The sequence below is a fragment of the Bidens hawaiensis genome, unplaced genomic scaffold, assembly GCF_021521415.1.
Source record: "Bidens hawaiensis isolate Kalapana, Puna unplaced genomic scaffold, B.hawaiensis_p1.1 tig00004722_1, whole genome shotgun sequence".
Classification (NCBI taxonomy): domain Eukaryota; kingdom Viridiplantae; phylum Streptophyta; class Magnoliopsida; order Asterales; family Asteraceae; genus Bidens; species Bidens hawaiensis.
Window position 1 is genome coordinate 481116 of NW_027491291.1, and position 25691 is coordinate 506806.

At 34.1% G+C, this 25691-nt stretch overlaps 1 long non-coding RNA gene across 1 annotated transcript; it reads right to left on the bottom strand.

Annotated features, from left to right (window-relative positions):
- Positions 1 to 563: 563 nt before the first annotated feature.
- Positions 564 to 3405, bottom strand: LOC143627707 (uncharacterized). The gene is made up of 3 exons (XR_013152635.1): positions 3168 to 3405; positions 1856 to 1972; positions 564 to 715 (listed from the first exon to the last, which is right to left on the bottom strand). It is a non-coding gene; the product is annotated as an uncharacterized LOC143627707 (long non-coding RNA).
- Between the last annotated feature and the right edge of the window lie 22286 nt (positions 3406 to 25691).

The window sequence follows — 25691 nt, forward strand, 5'->3', positions numbered from 1 at the left end:
TAGATCAACCCGTTTCATCAATGGAATACAATATTCAAAAAGACACACATCCGATAAAAGGAAAACACCAACAAATACCCAAAACAAATTAGGGATAAACAAATGATACCTGATATTGAACTGGAACCAAGTTTAGAAAAATTATGGATTTAAAAATTCAGGATCTGTACCGGTTTGATACTTAGCTAATCCATAAAACAAAATGTAAATAACCTAAAATAAGCTAACATTGAAATAGAATAACAAAAAAACGAAATTATTTGTAAAGAGATAAAATATCAATATCAACTTTTCATTTTTACGAATCAGCAGTTTGCTATTCCAAGTCGTATCAGGCACATCCTTTGTGTCAATCTTCTGTTGTTTACTTTATAGAACAAACTAGGTTAGGTACCCGTGTGATACACGGGTTGAACAATTTTAACTTTATAAAAAATCTAAGATTTTATTGTATACAACATTATGATATTTTCTATAGTCCAACGTATTACATTGTCTGAATAATGAAAAGAATATATATCATAAAGATGCAAATACTTATTATAAATTATACTACAAGTTATATATAATAGAAAAAATGTATTTGCAATTATAATTCACAAAACTCTAATGGCTTGTATGTCCTTACAAACTTGGTTCACCACTTCACCCCATCCCAAACATTGGGAGATTTTCTTTCGCTAGGTCGTCCATAAACTTATGCTCAAAATAGTACCTGCAAGTTCAAAATGTTCAAAAATCTAAGTAGAGATCACAATGAAAAATGTTTTCATATCAAAATTATACATAATAGTTGTTATATAGCAATGACCAACACCTTAATATTCTCAAAATGGATGCGTATTGTGATGTTCAAGTATTTTTAACTTCTATATGAAGTAATCATATTGATTTTGAAGTGTGAACTTTGTTCATCTTACTCAAAAGTCTAAACGACATTAACTCATTTTGAGTCAAAAAGTCACTTTGACCTCCAAAAGTCAAAACCAAGCTGATTTTGAAATGTGATATATGACCATAACAAGCATGAGCATAAGAAAATATTATATCTAAATGTCAACTATATAGGCATGAAAATGAAGCAACAAATTGGTCATACAGTCTTTCTTTGCTCAGTTGTTTAAACTAAAAGCTATTATATTTTAAGAATAAAAAAATACGATCCCAAAGTTAACCTTCAGATTGGTTAGTTAAAGTAACCTTGAGTATAACTTCCAAATCAGTTGTTAAAATTTATCGATGAATCAAATGATCAAGTTCAACAATTGTAAGTTAGAGAGAGAGAGAGCGCGCATAAAAGACGGGTAAGAATGATTTCTTTTAACTTTCAATCCATTTTATTGGTAATAGGTCAAATGGACTCTGTTTCATCATGCAAACTTTTAATAAATACAAACAGAAAAATGTAGGTAAACATTTATAAGTCAAAAAAGAAATATGTAAAAATTTTAACGGTTCAAAGATAGTCAAAAGTATGTTCTTCATGACTCATTTAATGAAAAAACAACTTTTTATCTATTCACTGAAATTATTTTTTTTTTACTTGTTTACTAAAAATGGTATTTTTGACTCGTTTACTACAAATGATGAGCTTGACATGTTTATTAAATTATGAGTTTGACCCTTTAACTAAAAGTAAAAGTTTATTGGTTTGTTTGACCAAAAAAGTCAAACATCAAAAACGAAATACTCTTCCAGAAAGCATTCAATCACAATAAACATATCATCCAAGCTAATCGTAAGGAAACAACATTGAAAGTAAACTTTCCACTTCCAAATAGTTATACCAACATCAAAATATATAATGGTAAAGTTTATACAAAGAATTTTAGATGGGTTTACGCATTATGCATACCTTTTGGTTGCTAGTAAATAGCCAACCAGCCATCATTATCTTCATCATCAAGCAATATTTCACCATCGGTAGCTTCATAATCTTCTTATATTGATTCAACTCTTCGCATACAAGGAACTGAATAAAGTTTGTATTAAACTTAAAAAGATTGCTAGAAACATATTCTGTACAAATCCATCCATAATTTTAAAGTCACAAAACTAATGTTCTAATTTTGTTAGTGTCAGATACAAAAATACACTTAGTCTTCACTATAAAAAAGTCAAAGAACTTATGTACAAAAAAGAGTTCAAGAACTTAATGAGATGTAATTATACCGTTCTAACATAGTGATATAAAATATGAATCCAAAAGGTATGACCATTTTACTATTTCTAGTGATAAAAAATTGTTTATTAAATGGCAAATATGACTTCCTCTTGTTTGGATTACTTAATTCCCTCCAAAAGGCATAACTCATTCTTGCTTTTACATATTAGACAACTGTTGCTAGAAGTTTTAAAGAGAGCTCATTATAGTGAAAATATATAAGTTCTTATAGAAAAAGAAATGCTAGAACAGAGAGTAAACACAGTAATTTCTAAAACAAATTGAGAATAGAGATTTCAGATGAGTTTTATTAAAAGCTATAAAAGTAACGGGCTTTATGTTTTGGGGCATGTATCAACATATACTAAGATTCACTATTTTAGACATGAAGGATCAATAAAGAAATCAATAATGTAACAACAAAATAAACAGAAAACAGTATAGAAAAACTTAAAGCATGATATGTGCTTTTTGACTGCTACTTAATCATAATAATTACAGCAAGCACCAAACTTAGAAAATATAATTTTTTAGTTACTTACTTATATCATGATCTTCATAACCTTTCAATTGCTTTACAAATCCTTCATCCTACACATATAAAGCCATTTCAAAAATATAACAATATATTTTTGTAAAAACTTAAACCAAGTAAAAAAAAAAAAGCTAACTTGTATGCTTTTGATGGATCATCTTGGTTTGGTACTTCATTTGAGATATAATCCACTTTTCTTGATAAAGTTTAAGCTTATCGATCTTGAAGCGGTAATTAAAAAAAGAAAGCAATAAAATTATTCCTGTTAATCTTTCACGGTCCAAATCATAATAAATTAAAAAAATAAAAAATCCCTCAATCACATCTCTTTTCTAACATAAAGAAGTCACAAATCAACTCGATAAGTATGCCATAGTGTAAGTTTTATATAAATGAACAGGGAAAATCGGTGAAACGATATTGAATGGAATCATCTTAACTAATAAAATTGCAGATTAAAAAGTATACCTTCAGCTATTGTGAATCTAGAGATGATTAATTAGCGGTTGCGTGTTCATCGATTGAATTAACTCGAACTTAGCCTTCTGATATAGTGAATCCAGAGAGAAAAGCATATAGAAGAACTGGGCTTGATCTAAAAATTAAAAACGATGATGAAGAATCAAAGATTGATTAGTTAATGAATTCCTAATTGTGAAAACGACGTCGGCGGAGAAACCCTAATTGTGAAAAAGGCGACGTCGGAGAATAGGTACGTTTTCTAATATTAATCACCCGTTAAGATTGGAGAATCAAAAAGCGGGAAAATAAAATTTTGGTTGATTAATAAAGGGTCACGTGTCCAATATTGGATTTCTTTATTAGAGAGGTTAGATGAGTAATCAGTGTCATATACCTCTTCTGAGTTATGCTTCAAATTAACACTAAGGCTACGTTCTATCATCATTATTGAAAAGCGGGGTTCCATAGTCAGGAAAAGGAAATAGAATCCAGGGCCGGCTATAAGGGATGGCCGGGTGGTTGATGGACCCCGGACCGACAACCCAATAGGCCTTGATTTAAAAATAAAAAAAATAATATATACATATTTTTATGAAAAATAATATTTGTATATATAATGTTTAAACTTAATTACACAACCACTAGTTCGGTTTTGTGGCAAAGGGTTATTACTTTTAACTTGAAAGTTGTGGGTTCTAACCTCACTTGACACACTTTAACCCTATTTTTATATAAAAAAAAGTGTTTTATACAACCAAATCATAAGACTCGAAAATTATGCCTTATTTAAAAATTAAATTGTTTAAACACAAGATACCCCTTTTATGAAAGCCCAAAAAAATTTTCGCCTTCGGCCTGAAAAATTTTAACGCATGATAGAATCCTATGTAAAAAATAGTAGAAAAGCGAATTTTAATTTCAATATATCTTCACACGTAGCATCGGTCTATGATGACAATTTTGAATTAGTTAGATTAACATAATCAGATTCTCCATGCAACATTTTGCATATAAAGTAGTTTGTATGTTTTACTTTTCACATATGCCCGGTTTATTATTTAAATAAAAATAAATATTAGAATTGTTGTGAAACAAGCCTAGTAGCTATAACAATATGATAATGAGATGTAGGAAAAAAGAGAGGAGATTTCATTAATAGGTATATCATACAATGAGATACAATAGAATATTATATAGGGATGGGAAAACTTGGAGAAGAAGCCAAATCTATTTTATATGTTGATAACCATAATAACTATTATTCATAACACTCCCCCTTGGTTTTCAACTTCATACGCTTCGGGATGCTGCCTCATTAAAAACCTTCCTAAGAAAACCCATTGGGACAAAACCATAGCTAAGGGAAAAAGAGTGCAGCACGTATTATCTCCCCCTGATTTATATATCAATTAAAATAGTAAGTAAAAAATCTTATGTGAAAGCTTCGTAACTTTTGTACTCAATCATTTGCGTCTTGGTCCCATGACATGCGAATCTTGAAGCTGAACAATGTTGCATGATCTTCACGTGAAAACTTCTATCACCTCATCTCGTAACATATACAGTTGTATCCCTGACCCTGTTGTGTTTTTCTGCATCAACAAGACTAACCAAACTTGTTTTGATGGGTTAGTAAAATATAAACATATATCTTTCATACCTGAAATATATGTTTTAACCCATTCTGATATCTCCTAGCAGGACACATGTCGATAAATACACATAAAGAAAATAATAATAATATATAGCTAACAGTACGATATAATGCATATATGCATTTAATTATGGTATTTCCGAACCAATAATATTCATATTCAGATAGGCAATGATATAAAGTCATTTTTATACATCCTTTAACATGCTAAATAAATATGATTAAACTTTTCCATGGTAAAATGTAGATGCACTTTGATAGATTTATAAGCATATAATTACACATCTACTCGAACTATAAGTCAAACAATAATCACACTATGTCAAGGTCTTTCAAAAGAATTTTCTCTTTAAAAGCTCATAAGTTCCTCTTGATGATATGTACATCATTGTAAACTGTGATTATAATGACCTTTTAAGAGTGAAATTTTGATAAAAGTATAGTTATATCCAACTTATCTCCCCCTTTATCAAAATATCACTTGATTTGTATCAAGTACAATCCGAATAATTTAATCCATACTTAATAAGCATAAATCCATGCATTTACCAATCCATCATGGACTTCTTTTTAACTTGACAAAATATGCATACGCATTCACTTTTCCAGGATTTTTCTGCATAAACTTGCTTATTAACATATCATTTTATATCACATATCAAAAATCCATATTATACTCATCATGTACATTCTCTTCTATGTGTATGCTTATTGATGCACAACAATTCAATCATTAAGATGTATCACTTAACCTTTCAAGTATTCAACTACCTTAGGAAACTCTTCATGAGTTTCATTTATGCTCAACAAATTCAATAATCGTAACATATTCAAATATAACTCTATACACAACAACCACTGTTTTCTCGAGAACTTGCTTTAAAATCCTTCAAAAACTTTCTTATAAATTTTCAGTATCAACTGAATCATAATATTTATTAAATGCATATAAATTTTCTATTTATATTACCAGACTATTTATGTATAGGAAAGTCAATGATTCCACAATTGGAGAATGCATCTCTTTATAATCAATCATGGGTCTTTGCAAAATCTTTGTGGCACCAATTTTGCCTTATATCACCTTAATTGAATATTCATTACTTATATAAAATACCCGTTTGTATTTAATACGTTTTACAACTTTAGTTGTACGGACTGCTGGTCCAACAAACTTTCCGTTATTTAGAGAATTCAACTCTGCCATGTTTGCGTCTTTCCACTTTGGCCGATCATTTATCATAGGCAGATTTATAATCTTGATCCTCATCATCTTTATATCAAGCGCTAATTATATATAACGACGTCGGATTTATTTCAATTCCATATATGTTATAGACATGATACGATATAATTTACTAAGAGCTCTTTATTTTTAGGTACCTAAGGTTCTTCAAGAACCATCATGTCTAAAATCTCTTTCAAGAGACCTTTTATTGCACCTCGACTTGACCATCTTTATCACTTGCTCCAGTTTTCCAGGAAATTTCACCTTTGGAATCGATTAGTCTACCACGCTTCATGCGTACGCTACACTCATTATCAATATGCGTTTATCCTTCTGTGACATTTATTAACTGGAGCATCAGCAGTTGGTACTTGTGACTTACTTAGTCACTCCATTCTGGTCAGTGAACACGTCTGGTAATTGTTTCAATATTCTTTGTAAATGAATTATCCTTTGAACTTCTAGTTCACACTTTTTACTTTGAGGATCAACGATAATTCATTCTAGCCCATTTCCTTTTCCAACTGCTTTATATCTCCCCTAATGTTGGGAATGTTAATTCACTTATAATGAAAACCAATAAGTTGTAACCATATCTCTCATTAACAACTCTAAGATATTTACAATGTATAAGTGTTTCATACCCAACATAAATCCCAACCTTCATTGAGGTTCCATCTATCTTTGTGCGTTGTGGTGGAGCAATTTCATTACATATCACACAACCAAACTCTTTGATGGGAAGTACTTGGTTCTTACCAAACCAAATTTACTTGGGAGTAAATGTTATAACATGTTGGCTTGATGTGAATTAATTTTAAGACATGTAAAATCATATGTACTCATATACAAATATGAATCTTTGCTCTCGTGATCATTGGTTTCATAACCAATTCGTGTATGAATATAATATGTATGAAGTTCAGCATATTCTTATTACCAAACTCATATTCTACTATGGAATAATGTGCTTTCTCTCTCATTAGCTAAGCCAAAATTCTCACAAACATAAAGTTGTGAATTTGATAATCATTCAGACGATGCATCGATTTGTAATACTAAATGATATCATGTTTGGATATGTGTATCCTCTGTTATTTCCAGAATATTCAAAAGTTCATATCCATAGAGTAGACATTGCATATTTAATTATCATGAAAAATATTCTGATTTTTCAATATATTTCACATCATTGACTCGGTGTGGTCTACCCGATCAAGCCATTAGATAATCATGATCCATAAACTTTAGGTTTATGATCCTATATGTATTATGCTTATTTAATACAAGACATAAAATACGAGACAACAATGTATTATTGTTTCAAACGATCATGTTTAGTTACTTTAATAACTCCATATTTTGTTCTCATATTTGATCAATATCTTTGCCACTTATAGTGGTCGATCTCATTATTAATATGAATATTACTAAAATTCCGATGGTTGATCTCACTATGAACATGACCATCATTGGAATTTTCTCAATTGTGTCCATGAGAATGATAATACATAGTCACATACACATAAGTGGAATGGAGTAGAACAAAACAGGTTTCATGATTTTTTATTATTTCCTCGAACATACGGATATAAAGTTACTTCAAGAACTCTCATGATATGCTTCTGAGCATATTTGAGGTGTAACAAACAAAAAAAAAATTATCCGATCTTTCGTATAAATAACTTTTCTCTTCACATAATATATATGAGAAATAGTTACATGACCAAGCCATGTAAGATTTACTGGTCTAAAATATTTTGATATTTTTATAGAATTCTAATGAGATTTATTGATCTTTTTGCAAGCTATGCTATAACATGTCATGGTATAAAAAAGGAGTTACATGATCATGCTTATATATTATGAGAATAAAAAACAAAATACGTTATGAATGAGAACATCGATGATCAAGTTATTCAAGAGCTTTATTATTCCATCTTTACAATATAATTAATATTCCAACTATCTATAGTATTTCGTAGTAGCAAATAAACATTAATGGTAGGCTCTCATCAACTAAACTATTTATTTGGCATACAAACCAAAACAAATATTTTGTTACTCCGAATGCATACTTGGTAACATCATTTAATTATAAGAATAAAATCTTTCTTCTTAAAATAATAACATTGATAATAAGTTATTTTAAAAAAAAATATAATGTATCTTATTTTTAAGGAAAAGATACCTAATATTTTATAACCTTGAATAATGAAATTTTGGGAGAATAACACTTTAGGTCATATTTTTTAAATAAATAAGTGAACTTTTTACCATAGCCCAAAATGATTATGATACTTCATGATAGTGGTAATAACCCACAACTTCTGTTTAGTTGTTCGATTCAACACTCTCTATATAAATAAATTTAGCACATAAATACAAGGTACACATAATGCAAAATTATACAAAACATGAAATTTTAAATATCACTGTATAAACAATGATATAACTGATCACAAATATATCATATAAAGTATTTTGTCACTTTAATTTTAATATAAACAAATATCTCTATCGAAGTTCTACTTTCTTAATAACATATATTACTTTTCTTTACCACACAATCATCTCACATGTTCAAATCTATTCAAATTACAAATTATTGATGATTATTTTATTGATAAGTGTGTTATTGAAACATATTAAGAACCAATTTTCATGAAATAACTAACTTCCATAAAGTAGCATCTTAGAACCAATTTTCATAGACAGCTGATTCATTTAGTTTGATGCAAATATGAACCACAATATATGCGGTTCATAACTTTGCAATTAAGGAAATCAAAATATTGATCGTCTAGAGGTGCATAACTTTAACGCCGAATACATCTAAAATAATTTCAGTACAATTATTTGATTACTCATGGACTATATATTAATTATTCATACTATAATTTCAATAAAAATATAACATGTACATTTAAAAATAAATTAAATATTGAAAGGCAACAGTGCCTTTTCATGGCACAAATATTGATGCTTTGAGAAAAATAGTTTTCTTGAAAGTTTATAACCAGATGTAAGCTATTTGGTCGCTTTTATAACGTAAATATCATCGTTTTCTATTAGCGTTCTAGTACAAGATATATTCAATCAAGGAATTGTCAGAAATTATTACCTTCTCGTCGAGTAAAACGAAGCATTCCAGCTACGAATAACTTGGACGGTTCTAGTGGTTTATCACAGTGTTGACTCTTTGTACAACAGCAGCTGCGTTATCTGGTGATGCTCTAGTACGTGGCTCGTAGCAGTATAGTATCGGCCCCAATATCATAATCATAGATATCAAGAACAATTAAAAGACCAAAATATTGTAATAGAAATAAAACAATCCACCAAATATCACCACCAAATATCATTTGTATTGTTGTATAAACCTAATATTTAAAATCTAGAACTCGAGCTATTATAAAAATATAATAAAATATATCATACCCAAAAGTTCTTTACTGACAAACTAAAACCAAGTTATATTTATTGTTTAAATTAATAAGTTAGTTGTTTTTGTAATGGTCAGGAAAAATAAATCAAGATATGGTTAAAATTCATTCATTATGCTTCGTCATAAATTAAGATCACAAGTAAAATAAATTTTAATTTGAACCACTAAAATCAACACATAACACGATTGCGTTTTATGGTTTAATAGAAATATATTCAAACATTTAGGATTAAAGATCACCATCTTTTTTATACCATAATCTGCAATTTATTTTATTTATTATTTTTTGTCTAACCTTCTGTCGTAGCATATGTATTTAATAAAATATTACATTGTATTCTAGATGACGTCGTGAGTATCATGAATCAAAAGAAAACTTGTAGAATAGTTTGATTGAACATACCTTAAGATAATGAAATCCAACTCTAAAGCAACTCGTGCTGATAACGTGTTGTAAAACAAGCCTAGTAGCTATAACAATATGACAATGAGATGTAGGGAGAAAGAGAGGAGATTTCGTTAATAGGTATATCATACAATGAGATACAATAGAATATAATATAGGGATGTGAAAACTTGGAGAAGAAGCTAAATTTATTTTAGGTGTTGATAACCATAATAACTATTATTCATAACAAGAATGACAATTGTCATAAAAAGTACATGAGTTATATGGAAGTTTCTTTCAAGCTCATCATTAATATTTGGAATTTCAGTCATTTTATAAATTGAAAAAAAATCGACGTGTTTATCTATATTCTAGTTTTGATCTCGATCCTAAAGGCGAGCACTTATTACTTTTTACCCATAGCATTTGTTCACATATTGTAACACCCCGCAACCGCAGCGGAAACGTAAACGGGATGCGACAGGCACCTCTGATATCAACCACATTGTTTATAAAGAAAACTGAATGCATTAATATACTTCAAAATTACATTATCTCGTATTTCATTACCGTCTAGGTGATACACACATCATACCATACGATACATAATTCTATCTGTCATAATGTATCCTAACATCCCGCACGCAAATCTTACACACATCAAACACTTAGCACGTAAGCAATCAGTTCATCTTAATTGTACCTGAAAAGCATGTGAGAAAACGGGTCAACTACGAATAGTTGGTGAGTTTCACTAAGTTAAGTAAACGATGACAAATCATTATAATAATCATATATTAGCGATGTAATTATGCTGAGCCCCCAAGTGCAACCTCTGTTAACCCAGAGACACATCCCATAACCCCTGGGGACACTGTTAACGCAGAAACACATTTAATAACCTCTGGGGACACTGTTAACCCAGAAACACATTTAATATCCTCTGGGGACACTGTTAACCCAGAAACACATTTAATACCCTCTGGGGACACTGTTAACCCAGAAACCCATTTAATAACCTCTGGGGACACTGTTAACCCAGAAACACATTTAATATCCTCTGGGGACACTGTTAACCCAGAAACCCATTTAATATCCTCTGGGGACACTGTTAACCCAGAAACACTGTTGCGGGACCTTACAATATTAACAACTCAGACAATTATCATCTTAGTACATTTCCGTACGATTCCCGTACAATAAACAATATATATAAATTCACGCAAATCCATGCGTTCAGTAAAATCCACGCAAATCCATGCGTTCAGTATGTACTTAAACATTTTGATAGAAACATGCTTCCCGCCCCGGGAAAATATTTAAAACAGTTCAGTAAAAAGGGGCTCGTGAAACTCACCTTAGCACATGCAAACAGGTAACAACAATCAATATCAGTTAACCCGTCCAATCTGTAATATGATCCCTACGATCATTACTATACAATTATTGTTTACATAATCTTTAACCTTATTAATTGGTACATCTGGGGACACTGTTAACCCAGTACTGTACCTGTTCCGGGGGCAATGTTAACCCAGAAAAACTTCTCCGGACTCAGATTGTGATGTCGTTTAGAGTTCCATGGTCACAATTACTATTAGTCGTTTTTTCTCGTATTGCGTGCCTAGCACGGTTATTCGTTTTTATGTTTCAAAAATGAGTTTGGTCACACACGACCCGAAAATAGTCGTTGACTGATAGTTTAAGTAAAGTTGTGAAATTTGAGCTCGATTTAGACGCCCCGTTTGGCCGCGGGACCCGTTTCCGTCTTTAGCGTAACGGAAACTGTTAAAATATGTAAAATTACTCAAATCATCCGAATTATTTTCGGATGATTTATTTTTACTTGTTTAATTCATTTATATGAAAATAGTTCATTTTTAGGGTTTTTATACACCAGTCAGCTCGCTTAAGCGAACTTCACCGGTTTACGCGTTTTAACTTTAAAAGTTTGATAATTAAAACAAATAATTATCCATTCACTCTCGGATCTTGAAATTTTGCACAAATCACTTTTTAACAGTGGGGAATTTTATAAAAATATTTCCAGAATTAATTTCTATATTTAAAATTTATTTATCTATTTTTAAACACCATTTAAACACTAAATATGTCGTAAATACCAAACGATCTTAGAAAAATCCCAAATTTTTCCTGGATGTCCCCTGCCATCCACATAGTCCCCTGTAATTTTTCCAGAACCGAAATCTACTTTTACATGCCCTTTTTACTAAAACCGAGCTAGAAATTCCTAGAACCCGTTTAACCAAAAAGCCTACTTAGACTCCTCCAAAGGACCTCAAATTTTGTGTGTAACTTATAAATGATATGAAAAGCTTATCTGAAATTTTCCAGAATTTTCATGATATTTAACTAGTTTTCACCATTTTTGGCCAAAACCGAGCATTAAATTCACCAAATATTCATTCTTTATCCAAAAACTACCAAAAATTCACAGAACTCATATTTTCATGTGTTTAACACTTCTGTAAAATTTCATGACCTAACTCTAAAGCATCAACAATCTGTCCAAATTTCCCAAAACCGAACATAACCGAATATACCTTTCGTTTTCCGCCACTATGAGCTACAAACTCGTCTTTCCGCCTTATCTACCACTAAATACAGAGCCTACAATCAACATACCACAATACCAAGCAAGTTACATTCACGATCAAGCCTCTTACACTATAGTTTCGGTTATGATATAAAAACAAAGGTTTTAACCGTAAAAATTCGTTCTTGGCTCGTTTAACTCCTTTCTTGGACCAAGATCCCTTGTATAACTTGTATACATCACTTGATCATGCAAGAATCGGTTTTCATCTTTGAAACCTCATTTTCTTGCAAATAAACTCAAGAAACGAAGATGGAAACGTAAATAACTCCACCTTTACCTTGTTTTTCTTGCTACAATCTCGGGTTTTTGGATGAGGATTGATGAGAGTGGAGAGGATTTGGGTGTTTGTAGCTTGAAAAAAGAAAATGAAGCCAAGGGGAAACCCCTTTAGGCCGATCGGGATTTGAATGGGGTGGGGTGGGGCCCACTCCTTCATTCTTGGCCACAAACTTGGATTTCCGAAATCTGGATAATGTTTTGGATAATCTGGTTCAGTTCGTTTCTCGGTTAAATGTTTAATTCGGCTTAAAACGAGGCTAAAACGGTCGTTTTTCGGCTAAAAATGAAATTTATATAAAACCGATTTAAAAACTTAAACCATGACATTTATTAACTTAAAACATCATAGTATTAATAATTGTGCATCTTTATCGGCTTGATCGATCATCTCTTGCTCGGTTTGGTATTAAAGGTTTCGTTTAACGTACCGACGCACTATTAAATCGAAATCCTTTTTCTGTGCTTTAATCCACTTATCCCGAAGCTTTAATACTTCGTAACATCACTAAATATCATATATGTCGTCTATAATTGAACCCTCGATCCATTCGGGTTTCAATAACTATCGATCGATTGATCGCATATTCAATACGGTGAATTATATATTCACGTACAATCAGTACCATGAACCATGTATTCTCGTATGATTACTATGGTAATTCATGTACCCGACATTAAATATGACGTAACTACAGTCTACCGGTTAGGGTATACGTGGTTTCGTCGGAATCGTTACATTCTCCCCCCGTTAAGAAATTTCGTCCTCGAAATTTTAGACGCCCACTATCCCCTTTCGAGAGAAAGGTGGGGGGTTTTTCCTTCAGAATTCACCCTCGCGTTACCAAGTATAATCTGGTCCTCGCTGTGAATTCCACTTAATTTTAATCAATAAAGCTTGGTATGTTCAAACTGTTTAGTTTTCCCGTCTACTATCTCTACGGAATTAGTTATGATATCAAGCATGTCTTCTATGAGTACCTCTATTACTAGTACTTTCGTTGCCTCATCGCTTAGGCACTTTTCAATCCGTATACATGGCAAAACATCATGTATAGTACTTAGCCCCTGGAGTACTTTAATCGATAAACTAAATGACCAACCATGGAGATAGTTCTCATGGGGTCCAATATATTAAGAAGCTATTTTCGGTTTTGCCAAACCTCATATCACCTCCCTCTAAGGTGATGCCTTAAAATGCCTTGTCACCTCTATTCAGTGACAATGGTTTCCTTTGAACGTTGGCATAAACCCTTTGCCAATCACTCGCTGCTTTCAACTTGTCTTAAATATTATAAATCCTATTGGTTGTTTCTCGAATCAATTCAAATCTTAAGGCCTGAGTGACGCCCAATTTCAATTTAACAACTTGGTGATAACTACTTCACCCATAGAGAGCTTCAAGCTCTCGATGCCTCCTTCCCCGCCTTCCAATAATGGAAGTAGGATGACTATTTTGATCTGAGATAATTGAAAATGGCACTCCACGACGAGATACCATTTCACCATCGGGAATTTGGGCAAGAATTCATTGTAATTTATTCCCACTATCATTGGCGAATTTTCTGTCGTTGTGGCGTTCCCAAGGGTTTTCGGTGTGCAGCCTTATCTCTTGCATCACTCAATATTCACCAACACACGTGATCATATCTTTCTCCAAACTCGACCATTAATAAAAATCCTTTCAGATATCCGTATCATCAATAGTCAAATCCGATCCCGGATGTATGGATTATTTCGATCTATGCGCTTCGTCCATGATTAATTCATGAAGGTCATGGAGGGTCGGGATCCAAACCCGATTTTTGAAGTAGAGAATTTAGTCCACGCGCTGTTCGAAATTCTTCTCATTGCCGTAAAGTCCCTCCTTTTCCAATTGTTCCTCCTTCAACGTCTCACGTTGAGCGACTCGAATCAGGTCCGAAAAGTTCGGCTGGACTATCATCCCTAGCGCTCGCACTCGCAATGGCTTAACCCGACCTTTCCTACTCAAAGTGTCGGCTACGACGTTAGCCTTGCCGGGGTGATAACGGATGTTACAGTCATAATCGCTAAAAAACTCGACCCATCTTCGTTGCCTCATATTCAGTTCTTTCTGATCGAATATGTGCTGCAAACTTTTATGATCGGTGAAGATGGTGCACTTCGTATCGTAGAGATAATGTCTCCACATTTTAAGTGCGAAGATAACCGCTCCCAGTTCTAAGTCGTGAGTAGTGTAATTTTTTTCTCGTGTACTTTTAACTGTCGGGAAGCATAGGCTATAACCTTATTATACTGCGTCAACACGCATCCTAACCCTTACGCGATGCGTCACAATACGCGACAAAACCATCGTCCCCATCGGGGAGGCTTAAAATCGGCGCTTGGCACAATTTTTAATGGTTTCTATCTTATTTGGATCTTTGTGAAATCTTTGTTGCTTTACAACATGACCAAGGGATTATGCCTTCTTTATTCAAAATCACATTTCGAAAACTTCGCGTATAGCTCCTCTTGCTTCAACACTTCCACAATTTTCTTAACCGTCGTTCGTGCTCTTCTTTACGTTGCAAATATATCAAAATATCATCAATGAATGCTATGACAAATTTGTCAAAATAAAGTTTATAGACTCAGTTCATGAGGTCCATGTGTTGGGTTTTATACAAGTTTATCAAAGTCAAGTTAACCATATTTAACTAGAAAACGCAACGGAAGCTTAGATTTTAAATCTAATTATGAACATACCATTATGTTAAAATCAAAACCCAATGAACAAGGATCAAAATTACAAGAACAATATGCTCACAAAATGTAAATGTACCTTCTTCTACCTTTAGAAGAATAAGTAAGATATTGAAGATGATGGTGGATGAATGGCAAGCCTCCAAAGAAGAAGACCTCAAGATAGTGATACCCCAAGCTATTTGTGACAACACCAATTTGATTGCTAGGATTTATGAACACTTAAACAAGCTCACCAAGCTCTCCCAAAATCCCCTCTTTGGCCGTGAGTTTTGGAGGAGGAAGAGAGAGAGGATTTTTGATTCAACTCTTGAATTCAAAATGGGGACAAGATCAAAAATGCATGTCTTGTGAATGGTGGAGTATAAAGAGATGGTCCACACAAAAGGACAAAACATTTGGTTGAACCAAAACCACCACCCACATGGGGTGGCCGGTTTTCCCTTTTTTTTTTTTTTTTTTTTGTTGTTTTGTTTTAACCATTTAAAACATCTCCTTTTATTTTATAAAACTCATTTTTATAAAATGCACATACATTTATGTAATTATTTAACCAATTAAATAATTAATTTATATAAACAAATTATCCAGATAATTTATTTAAATCCTCAAGTGTGTTTGTTTAGAAAACCAATTTTCTACACACGTAGTGTTCGGTATTCGTTTAAATGATCAAATCATTAAAAGAATACATTTGGTGTCGTCTAGCTTGTTATTGGGTATGACCCGACTTGGATCAAACACAGTTAGCCACATTAGTATAAGTATGTGTCTCGGGCATACGTAATTCCAACAATCTCCCACTTGCACGAGATACATAGAAAATTAATGCAAGTGGTGAATACCGCCTAACAACAGTTCACCACCCCTAATGTGTTTGACGAAGTGCCATTCAATAACATCATCCCTTCAAGTCCCTTACTTGATATGATTTAGGTGAATCTATCATTATATCCCTTTGTTACTAGATGTCATGTTGAATCTAAGAGACATAGGTGATCATTCTCTTTACAATTCAACTTTATCAGGCCTTAGACATCTAAACTCTCAACACATAAGAGGAACAAATTCCGTCTTGACTGTATACGCCTCTCACTATCACTTTATACTCCACCTGAGCTCATCCTTATGTACCATCTTTTACGAATAGCGAAGGGGAGAGTCAAAGTGTAATACTCGGTGAAAATCAAGACCCAATATACATCTCAGGTCTAAGGATAATATGAAATTCTCCTTTACTCAAAATTACTAATGATCAGGTCAATCGACTCCATGTAGTAATATTGAGAGCGGGTCAGTCCAATATTTGTATCCCACAAATATCTATGAACTTTGGCAGCAAACCTATGCTCCATATTCATTCCTTATGAATATCCACCAATCCTAGTTCATAATAGTCTTGCTTCATATTTGTTCCCACAAATGTGATCGACTACGGACTTTTAGAATAAGATAACTTATTCATGGATTAAACATGCAATATTAGAATTTAACTCAAGATTCCATAATCATATAAAAGAGTTAAATTACAAAAGTCTTTTAAACGTAATACAAAATAGATCAAATCCAATTACTAGAATATCGAAGTCCTAAGCCACTCGCATGACGCTCATGTTTCGGTCTTTCTAGGAGCTTCGTGAATGGATCCGCAAGATTTTGATCAGTTCCAACTTTGCGAATACATATCTTTCCCTTTTCAACTTCATCCCTTATGTAGTTGAATCTCCGCTCTATGTGCCTTGTCTTTTGGTGCGAACGAGGTTCCTTGATTTGTGCAATCGCACCCTCGTTGTCACAAAAGATTTCTAGGGGGTCTTGAATGGAAGAGACCACCCCTAGATCAGTAATGAATTTCTTCAACCATGCAGCTTCCTGAGCTGCCAATGAAGCGGCGATGTATTCTGATTCTGTAGTGGACAATGCTACCACTTCCTGTTTTGAGCTCTTCCAAGAGACAGCTCCTCCATTAAGAGTGAACACATACCCAGATTGTGATCGAGAATCATCTCGATCAGTTTGGAAGCTCGCATCCGTGTAACCTTTTATAGCGAGTTCCTCCTCACCAGATCCATATATCAGAAACATATCCTTAGTCCTCCTAAGGTATTTCAATATGCTCTTAACAGCCATCCAATGACTGTCTCCTGGATTCTGTTGGTATCTGCTTGTCATGCTCAAAGCGCATGACACATCCGGTCTAGTACATATCATCGCATACATGATGGATCCTATAGCAGAAGCATATGGGATTTGTTTCATCATGTCTTGCTCACCCTTTGAGCTTGGACATTGAGCTGAACTCAATATGGTCCCTCTTTGAATAGGTACAAAACCTTTCTTGGAGTTTTCCATCTTGAACCTTTTCAAGATCTTATCAATGTATGTACTTTGGTTCAAACCTATCAAGCGCCTTGACCTATCCCTATAGATCTTTATTCCCAAAATATAGGCAGCTTCACCAAGATCCTTGATGGAAAATCTACTTCCAAGCCAAGCCTTAACGCTTTCCATGGTTGGAATGTCATTTCCAAATAGTAGAATGTCATCGACATACAATACTAAGAAGGTAATTATACTCCCACTAGCTTTCTTATACACACAAGCCTCATCAGCGTTCTTGATGAATCCAAAACTTTTGATTTCTTCATCAAAACGATGATTCCAAGTTCTAGATGCTTGTTTCAATCCATAGATTGATTTCTTTAACTTGCATACTTTATTAGGATGTTTTGGATCGACAAAACCTTCAGGCTGAACCATATAGACATCTTCCTCAAGATATCCATTTAGGAAAGCGGTCTTGACATCCATTTGCCAGATTTCATAATCATAATGTGCAGCTATGGCAAATAATATCCTAATAGACTTTAGCATTGCCACAGGCGAAAAAGTTTCATCATAATCAACCCCTTGAGTTTGAGTGAAACCTTTAGCTACAAGTCTTGCTTTATAAGTATCCAAGTTTCCATGCATATCAGTTTTCCTTTTGAAAACCCACTTACTTCCAACAGCTTTGGAGTTGAGTGGTGGTTCAACCAATTCCCAAACTTGGTTGTCATACATGGATTGCATCTCAACGTTCATGGCTTCAAGCCATTTGTCACAATCATTCTTGGACATTGCATCACGGTATGTGGTCGGTTCATCCGAATCTACCACGTAGCAACCTTCTACAAAAAATCCATATTTTTCAGGTGGATTGCTAATTCTACCAGATCTGCGAACGTTTTGTGTGTTTTGATCAACCACTTGATCACTTTCAACAACCTCTTGTTGAGTGCTAGTATCAACCAATTGTGTATCATCTTGTGATTCTTGATCCTCATCAAATTTCACTGTTCTACTATTAGTTCCTTCCTCAAGGAACTTAGTTTCCAAGAACTTACCCTTTCGAGCAATAATAACATTTTGCTCACTAGGATCGTAAAAGTAATATCCTAAATCATCTTTAGGATAACCTATAAAGATACACTTAGTGGATCGGACTTCTAATTTGTTTGGGGTGTATTGCTTTACATAAGCTTCACAACCCCAAACTTTTAAGAATGATAGCGATGGAGCCTTTCCATGCCATACTTCAAAAGGTGTCTTCTCCACTTTCTTGGTTGGAGCCATATTCAATATGCGAACAGCGGAAAGTAAAGCATAGCCCCAAAATGATAGAGGTAAAGTGCTTCTAGCCATCATCGATCGAACCATATCTAATAGGGTACGATTTCTCCTTTCAGACACACCATTATGTTGTGGTGTTCCAGGTGGAGTAAGTTGTGAAATAATTCCACAACTCTTAAGATGATCTTGAAAAACACCACTTAGGTATTCACCTCCTCTATCACTACGAAGTACTTTGATTGTTGTCTTAAGTTGTCTTTCTACTTCAGTTTTGAAGTCTTTGAACATTTCAAAAGCTTCATCTTTGTGTTTCATTAAGTACACATAACCATATCGACTATAATCGTCAATAAAGGTAATGAAGTATCTTTCACCATTCCTAGTTATTGGTCTAAAAGGACCACATACATCCGAATGTATGATACCCAATAATTCTTTTGACCTTTCAAAAGTCTTATTAAAGGGTTGCTTTGTCATTTTGCCTTGTAAACAAGATTCACATACATCAAATGAATCAAACTCATTGGTTTCTAGAATACCACTCTTGCGAAGAGTTTGCATGCGATTCTTGCTTATATGTCCAAGGCGACAATGCCAAAGATAGGAATCACCCAAGTCCTTCTTGAGTTTCTTGGTGTTGACATTATACATTGAACTACTATGTGACATACCACTTTGATCTATTTCATATATACCATTCATGGGTATAGCTTTAAAATAAAATATGCCATTCATCAAAACATGAATATCATAATCAATAAACTTAAGATCAAAGCCACATTGTTTTAAAAGGGACACGGAAATAATGTTTCTCCTTAACTTAGGAGCATACAAAACATTTTTCAAAATTACTTCCAAACCACTTGGAAGCTTTAACATGTAGTCTCCTTGAGCTTGGACTTCAACTCTTGCTCCATTGCCCATAAAGAGACTAATGTCCCCTTTGTTGAGTTGCTTACTTCTTTTGAACCCCTGCAACAAATTGCAAATGTGAGTTCCACATCCGGTATCAAGTACCCATGTATTTGAAGAAATAACATTTAGTTCAACATATATAGTAAAGATAATACCTGAGGTTTGCTCCGCATCCCTCTTATCTTTTAACGCTTTGAGATAGGTCGGACAATTTCTTTTCCAATGACCTATCTCTCCACACTCAAAGCATGGATCTTGCGTCGCAACCTTTTGCTTCTTTTCCTTCGGTTTGTAGGGCGTGATGGCTTTCCTCTTTCCCTTTCCTTGGACGTGGCCCTTGCCCTTAGCAACACTTGCTTTGGGGTTGGAGTTATGTCCCCTTTTGCCTTCATTGATTGTTAGAACGGGTAAAACCCTTTTACCCATTCCCGCTTCGGCCGTTCTTAGCATTGCGTGAAGCTCACCAATGCTTTTGTCCCACCCGTTCATGTTATAGTTCATGACAAAGGTTTCAAACCTTTTGGTCAAAGAGTTGAGGATCAAATCCGTAGCCAACTCATTAGAGACGGGACAATTCAACCTACGAAGCTTTTCAATGTAGCTTTTCATCTTTAGGACATAAGATGAGACGCTTTGGGTTTCCTCCATACGACATGCATGAAACGCTCGAACCGTTTCGAAACGTTCCGCTCTAGCTTGTTGAAGGAACATTTCCTTCAATTGAGTTATCATGTCGTATGCCCCATGATGCTCGAAATCCTTTTGGATTTCGGGAATCATAGTTCCCAACATGAGGCAAGAGGCTTGCACCGAATCTTTGGTGTACTTAACCCAATCGTAATAAGCCTCCTCATCTTCCACGTTAGGCTCGTCGGGAATGGGATCGTCTAAGACATATGATATCTCTTCTTGTTTGAGAACTATTCTCAAGTTGCGATACCAATCCATAAAGTTATTATGGTTTAGACGATCCTTTTCAAGGATGGTTCTTAAGGATAGGTTACGGGTGTTATGGGTAGAGGTGTTTGCATTGTTAGCGGCCATCTACAAAATTTAACAAAGTTTTATTTTAGTATTATAAACAATTTAATTATTAATACCCTTTTATTCCAAATTTTAAAATAATAATTAAATTCTAGAATCCAATGATAAATCAAATTTCGGTTAGGTGACCTTTATCCCGTTATTTGATTTAACAAGGTAGTCAACCTTGACAATTGCAACCCTTTGCAACTTCTAGAGGTATGGGACCATTCGAAATCCTTATTTCGTGTTGGCATGTTTATCCCATCAACACCATTGGACCCCATGCTTAGGTGACCTTTATCACATGGTTTCCAATTCAAGTCGTCCTACTTGTATAAACATGTAAGATTAACATACAAGTGGTTAGGTGACCTTTATCCCACAATTATGTTAATATTACCTTAAGTATATTAGTTTGCTCTAAAATGGTTAGGTGACCTTTATCCCATTTAAAGTTTCCTAATACGTTAAGTGTCTTACAAAAGGATGGTGTTAGACTTGTTTCCTTGGTAATTATGAAAAAGGGATTTTTAAGTTTTCCAATATTCTAGTTTGAAAAACATTATGCCATATCCTAACATGCATTTAGTAATATGGCGATTTTGAAAACCAATTTTCAAGGTTCTAGTTATAATAAAACCAATTTTATTATATGTGAGTAATCGCTTAGTTTTAATAAACCCATTTTATTAACTAATTGACGCGATATTACCAAATATATATTAGAACCCGTTTTATGCTAGTTGTCGTTCCTATGTGACGGTTTGGATATCCTAATATCTATCAACCACACATTACATAAAGTAAAACAAACAACCAAGCATACATGCAAAATATAGTCATAACCGAGAACCGCTAAGTTTGACCATACTTGTTAGCCGAAACAAGTATAGGTCATAAGTCTCACCTAAGGGACAAAACATGACACAAGGATGGAATGTTGACTCCCACTTGACCTTGCATCCAAATGCTTCAAGTATCCTTTCCAAGTTGTTGTGTTCTTGTTGGGCTTGTAAATGGGCTCCAAACTTCCAAAAGTCTTCTTGGGCCCAAGAGTGAAATTTATGGGCCTAATGGGCTTGAATCCCATGATGGGCCGGTGAGGCCCAACAAGCCCAAAATTTCGGTCCAAGGCCCAAATCCACCAATTCTTGCATCTTCAATTTTTTACAAAATGTATCCTAATACATATTTTTCTAAAAAAAAGAAAATGCAACTAATCTATTTATTACATACCAACTTATGAATAAATAAATTACATAAGCCTAAGATTATGAATTATTACAACCATATTGAATAATAAACATAATCAACATACACAAACAACAATCAACACATCCAAGGTCTCGGTTTCGGTTATGACACAATCAAACATACCAAATGTTCTAAGCATGCAACCTAAGCAACCAATGCCCAAAATCACCAAAAGGAATCGGCCCCCCCCCCCCCCCAAGAGGCTACGGCCCATCCCCCCCCCCCAAAATTTTTGCAATTTTGATATTTCAACATCCAAATGTTAAATGGTTTCCTAAGATCTTTGCATGCATGTCAAGATCTTACAAAACCATGAGGGGTAAAATCCACCAAAATTTCGGACCCCTTTTTCACCCATGAAAAACCCGAAATCTATGAACATGCAAGGAGCATAAGTCCTTGTAACCGGCTCTTGATGCCATTGTTGGGTTTTATACAAGTTTATCAAAGTCAAGTTAACCATATTTAACTAGAAAACGCAACGGAAGCTTAGATTTTAAATCTAATTATGAACATACCATTATGTTAAAATCAAAACCCAATGAACAAGGATCAAAATTACAAGAACAATATGCTCACAAAATGTAAATGTACCTTCTTCTACCTTTAGAAGAATAAGTAAGATATTGAAGATGATGGTGGATGAATGGCAAGCCTCCAAAGAAGAAGACCTCAAGATAGTGATACCCCAAGCTATTTGTGACAACACCAATTTGATTGCTAGGATTTATGAACACTTAAACAAGCTCACCAAGCTCTCCCAAAATCCCCTCTTTGGCCGTGAGTTTTGGAGGAGGAAGAGAGAGAGGATTTTTGATTCAACTCTTGAATTCAAAATGGGGACAAGATCAAAAATGCATGTCTTGTGAATGGTGGAGTATAAAGAGATGGTCCACACAAAAGGACAAAACATTTGGTTGAACCAAAACCACCACCCACATGGGGTGGCCGGTTTTCCCTTTTTTTTTTTTTTTTTTTTGTTGTTTTGTTTTAACCATTTAAAACATCTCCTTTTATTTTATAAAACTCATTTTTATAAAATGCACATACATTTATGTAATTATTTAACCAATTAAATAATTAATTTATATAAACAAATTATCCAGATAATTTATTTAAATCCTCAAGTGTGTTTGTTTAGAAAACCAATTTTCTACACACGTAGTGTTCGGTATTCGTTTAAATGATCAAATCATTAAAAGAATACATTTGGTGTCGTCTAGCTTGTTATTGGGTATGACCCGACTTGGATCAAACACAGTTAGCCACATTAGTATAAGTATGTGTCTCGGGCATACGTAATTCCAACACCATGAACACTGCCGGCGCATTTGTTAGCCCGAGAGGCATAACTAAGAATTCATAATGGCCGTAACGAGACCGAAACGCTGTTGTTGCAACGTCCTCCTCTTGGATTTTTCATTTGGTGATAACTATATCCAAGATCAATTTTTCTAAAAATAAATCGCCCCTTGCAATTGGTTAAATAGGTCATTTACTTCGAAGAAGTGAATACCTATTCTTGATCGTCACTTTATTCGATTCTCCCTAATCCATACATATCCTAACACTTCCGTCCTTCATTTCCCAAATAACACTGGTGCACCCCGTGGTGACTAACTAGGTCGTATAACACCTTATCCAATAATTCTTGCATTTCGGTTGATGCAAGTCGGTAAGATGCTTAGCAACCGGGCTAGCTTGAGGCATTAAATCGATTCTGAATTCGACCTGTCGGGTTGGCGGTAATCCAGGAAGTTCTTCTGGGAAAGCTTCTGGATATTCACGTACCATCGGGATATCTTCTATATGTTTCCTTTTAAATACTTTGGCAATCGCGTTTGTTAAATACACCACGTCTTCTTGTCGTAAATATTATAACATCTCAAGATGAGATTAGAGTGGTAACATAATACCGTACACTTTTCTCTGTATCTAATCGCTTCATCGTCCGAAAGAGAGCTTCTAATCATCTTCTTTTCCTATTTGATCTCAGCTTCATGTTGAGTTAGCCAATCCATGTTAACTATTACGTCAAAACTTCATAACTTTGTTGGTCGTAGGTCAATAAGGAAAGGTTAATCGTTCAGAATAATAGGACAATTCCGAACAATTTAGTTAACCATTAGGGGTTTACCGTTAGCGATTCTACAGTATCGGGGTCTATAGTTTCACTAATCAGTATCTTTCCAAATGATAGGAGGTTAACAGGAACTAACTTCTATCGGTGACCATAAAAATATTACTGGAGTCTATTGAGTTAAAACTACAACATACTTAATATCACCTTTGAATCATGACGTGCTTTATTCGAATTCTCGGCTCCTTGCTTGATCAGAGGTTGATGCTTGTCCTGAGGTTCGTCTTCCAATGACACCTTGGTTCACTTTGGGCAATTTCTATTGAAACGTTTTGTACTGCCACATTCATAACAAGTACAACTGTTTGGCATAATTTGATTTCTTTGGATGGATTGTTGTTGAGGCTGTTGGGTTCGGAGTGGTTGTACACGAATGGGTTGGGGTTGCCGGTTCATATGGCTTCAATTGGTTCTACAATTGGGGCATTACGTCCATCTTTACCACACCTGTGGCCTACTATCACTCGACATTCTTCTTCCTACTTATTCAAAGTCTATCTTGCACCATGCCTTTATCACTTCTCTTCTTTAACACTCGACGTCTCACCCAACGTCCTTCCAGTCCGCTTCCCATAGAGTCAAATACATCAATGCTGGCTTGTGACACCACCCTTCCAAAGGTTGTATATTTTACAGGATTGAATATACTCCTTATCGCTGGAGTTAGTCCCCAATATAGCGCTTGCTTCGCTTAGTTTCAGGAGTAATTAACCATGTTACCAGACATGACAATTCCTTCAAACAATTAGCGTGTTCTAAGTGATCAGCACACAACATTTCTATCTTCCATAACTCAGTTCCCAATCTTTGAACTTAATTACTCGAATAAAAGTGCTCTAGCACAAGAATTTCAAATTCTGACCATATCATCTGAGTAAAATTTTCTAACTATAATTTTGTACCATCGTGTTCCATCACGATACAACATAATCTACCAACATATCTGTAGCATATTTCACTACACAATGTTCTAGGCTCTTACCAAAATCCTTGACCATTTCGATCTTTTCTATCCACTCGCTAATCTATTCCTCCATTTACCATCAGTAAACTATTAATAATTTCCTTAACACAACTGATAAACATATCCTTCATACCGGATCTAATTCATTACGACTACTATTCATGTTTAGTATATAACTAATACTTGTAGTCATAATAGCATTCGGTGGGACATTATCACTCTTAGTAATAACACTAAGAATTGAAATATTCATAATCATGTGATTGCTCGATCTGTAA